Here is a 3690-nt window from a genome sequence, read left to right on the forward strand (position 1 = left end):
TGTACCACATGCGACTAAGAGGCTATGAATATGTAATGTCATACTCTGGCCATGGGACACATTACAAGATAATGTGCGAAGAAAACTATAAAACTGAATAGAGACTAACGCTGACTATGTCAACATAAAGCTGGGCCGACAAGGCCGTCATAACCACTATAATTGACGAGCCAACAAAATATGCGTGCATGGCCTACAAGCCCAACATACTGCACTAACTGACAGAATATGTCTACAAGCCTCTATTAATAGATGTACTGTGATCGGAATAGGGCCCCGACCTACCCATAACCTATCTACATATATACACAAGATGTACATAAAACTTCTAGACCCGGTAACTCCGAAGGATGGGGAGCTTACCGATAAAGCTGAACTCGGGCAACACCTACTGAGGAGGTTTACCCGTCTGTTTGTCTGAACCTGCACGCATGAAATACAGCGTCCCCAGAAAGGGACACCAGTACAAAATAATGTACCGAGTATGTAAGTCAGTATACAGAAAGCTGAAACTGAACTGATAATCTAAACATATGCTTACCTACTGATACTGACTCAATTCTCTCAATATAATAAGTAAAATAGTTATCCTGCCCTATAAGGCTCGGTATATATATATATATAACTGCTCTGCCATAGTAGGCTCACTCATAGGAGCTCGGCCATACTAGGCTCTATATCTCAACCAACTGGGCTCGCTCATAGGCGCTCGAACACAGTAGGCTCGGTATATAACTTACCATCTGATCAGAGGTTTCCCAATAGGGGCCTGCCCATCGATTATAGCTCGATGGTAATAAAAATACTGTAATACTGTCCTCCTAACTAACTTTCTAACTAACCACTCTAATAAGTTAGCTAACGCTCCTCTGAACCACCTTAGCTAACTATGGTTAGTAATCCTACTTATCTCAACAGAATCCATATATATATATATATATATATATATTATGACAGTTAGATGTAGAATTGGAATAGATGTATTAATGTATCATGATGAAGCTAATTCTTCATGTTGCTAATCACAATCTCGGTATTATAAGCAATGTCTTATTATATAATAACGTTTTGCTATATTGTTATTACAGTGTGGAAGATATTTAAAAATCTAATTTGTACACGTAATATGTATTGCACACTTATTGAGGAAATGCAATGTAATTCAAACGAATTCTAGTGACCACGAAACACAATTGATTTGATAAGATAATAAACATACCAAATGTAATAGACCAAGCAATACCTGTTTATTCCTTATAGTTTCTTTAAATGAAGTACAATTAATGGAGACACAAGTTATATATCAGGTAAAAACATTGACTAGTATTTAGCATTAGTTTTTCCCATATATATTGGTTTGAAATTTGAGTTGTTCTATATAGACTCTCTGCTCTCTTGACTGAAAAAGGAAATACTCAAATGAATATGAAGTCCCGATAAAGAAAATATTGTAACTTACAAAACTAGAAAAATATTCGTAAATTTCGGGATATGGATTTTTCTTTATGCTTCGTTATCAAACTCGTGTGATTATGCCAAAATGAAAGAAGGGCTTAGCCTTAACATACATGGAGTAGGGACAAATCCGTATAATATTCTTGGAAAAGATTGCACCGTACTCCTTTAGAACCGCAAAATTTTACGTTGCTATGGTTCTAACAATTCTCGTTGGAATTGTTTGGTTGCAAGAATTTTATTGAAATCTTGCTGGATGGAGTTTGAATGTAATGTTTATGAAACCAAATTCTGGTTTGAAATGTGTTGAATAGGATTTTTAGGAAGAAAACCAAATCTTGTAATGTTATGAAACTAAGTTTTATAAGGTCTTACACTTACTTACACGTAAGTGTCTTGTAACTTTAAATGGATACTAAGCCACTATGACTAAGTGTCATAGGCCATAGTAGTGGCTTGCTGCCATGTGGAGGTGGGGGGTGGAAATTATTAAATCTTTATCCACTTATTAGGTGATTAGGTAATGTCCCGTTACCCGATAATTAATCAATTACCCGCATAATTAAGAATTGTCTCACATTACTTAAATTCTACTCATTTTTAATATACTTTATACATCATACTACCATGGTCATATGGTACCTTGTATGGTACTAGTCCATAAATATCGGGTATTATCGCTCGACCCGTATTTTATCCCAAATCGGCAACCTTCAACGAAACTCATTTTCTTCTATTTGCTTACCTTATCTCCTTCACGAATTTACTCATCGTGTATTTGAAATATCATAATTCTTATAATCTCAAGAAAATCTCATCCCCGAGTCTACGTTAATTAACTGAAGATGAAACTTTAACGTACGAAAAATGCGAGATGTAACATGTTGTAACCACCGCTCCCATTTATTGTAATCCAAAGCATATCAGTGAAAAACTTAAGTTTGCCCTGGATCTAAATGTGTCAAAATCTGATTATTCGTCGAACATTCGCGACATAGGCCTACCTCCAGCAAAGAGAGGTCCTTCACATCTTAGGATACATGCTTTCCTAAATAAGTGAATTAATTTCTCTATGTGCTCATATTCGTGCAATCTCTGAAACTAACTTCTACCTTTCCTTATTTTCTTGCTTTATTGCTTTATTTTTTCCCCCAAAAATAGAGGTTTGTTTGTGTGTAGACATAAAACTGGTTGAACCACCATACGATCTGAGATCCAAGAGGCAGATGTCTACAACCGATGACCCGGCCAAAAATGCTCTAGTAATAGCCGACAACCCAGAGCAATCGGTGAAAAAGGACAATACCCGAAATGATAAGCACGTTGCTAGAATGACGTAGGAAATAGAATCTCTAACAGAAGAAGTACAACATATCCGAGAGCTGGCACACTTGGCCGTGACGACACTTCCGCAACCACCTCCGTTTCTCTTCATTAGATTCAATCCCTGATCATTTACCTTTAAATATGCCAAATCCCCCTATGCATACACCTTATGTCTCAAACTATCTCCAAACACCACATAATCCACCAGTTAATACCAATATAGATCACACCCCTCCGCGTGACAACATCACTTTTGCCAACAATCAGAGCCAACACATACCTGTGGCATACCGCCATTCCTGAGCAGTATGTTCCACCAATATATATTGCCTCAGAACCTACCCTTTCCGCTCTCTTCATGGTCAGAGTGCCATACGAGGTCGAACAATATGCTGATATAGAGAAAGAAACAAAGTACAAGGAAGATGAGTCAGTGTCAGAACATGTGCAAGTATTAAGAAAGTAGCTGAAGAATCTACAGGTTGCTCGAGGGAGTGAGAGCCTTGATTATGAAGACTTGTGTATACATCCCGATGTTGACATGACTGCAGGGTGTAAGCGTCCAAAGTTCAATATATTTGATGGAACGGGTGACCCCCAAGCCCATTTGAAGGCCTATTGCGACAAGTTGGTCTGGATAGGAAGAAATTAAATGCTGAGAATCAAATTATTTATAAGGAGTCTGATGGGAGAAGCCCTTACTTGGTATACCCGCCAAGACCCCAGGAATTGGAGAGAGTGGCAAGACTTGTCAGAGGATTTGCCCTAGTGAATTTGTAGAAGAAACCCTCGGAGTCATTTCAAGAGTAAGCTGGTCGCTGGAGATCGGAGGCTGCCAGGACCCAATCGCCGCTGGATGATAATGATCTAACCAAGTATTTTACCAGGGCCCAAGAGGGTATCTATTTT

This window comes from Nicotiana tomentosiformis, chromosome 5, assembly GCF_000390325.3.
Source record: "Nicotiana tomentosiformis chromosome 5, ASM39032v3, whole genome shotgun sequence".
Taxonomy (NCBI): domain Eukaryota; kingdom Viridiplantae; phylum Streptophyta; class Magnoliopsida; order Solanales; family Solanaceae; genus Nicotiana; species Nicotiana tomentosiformis.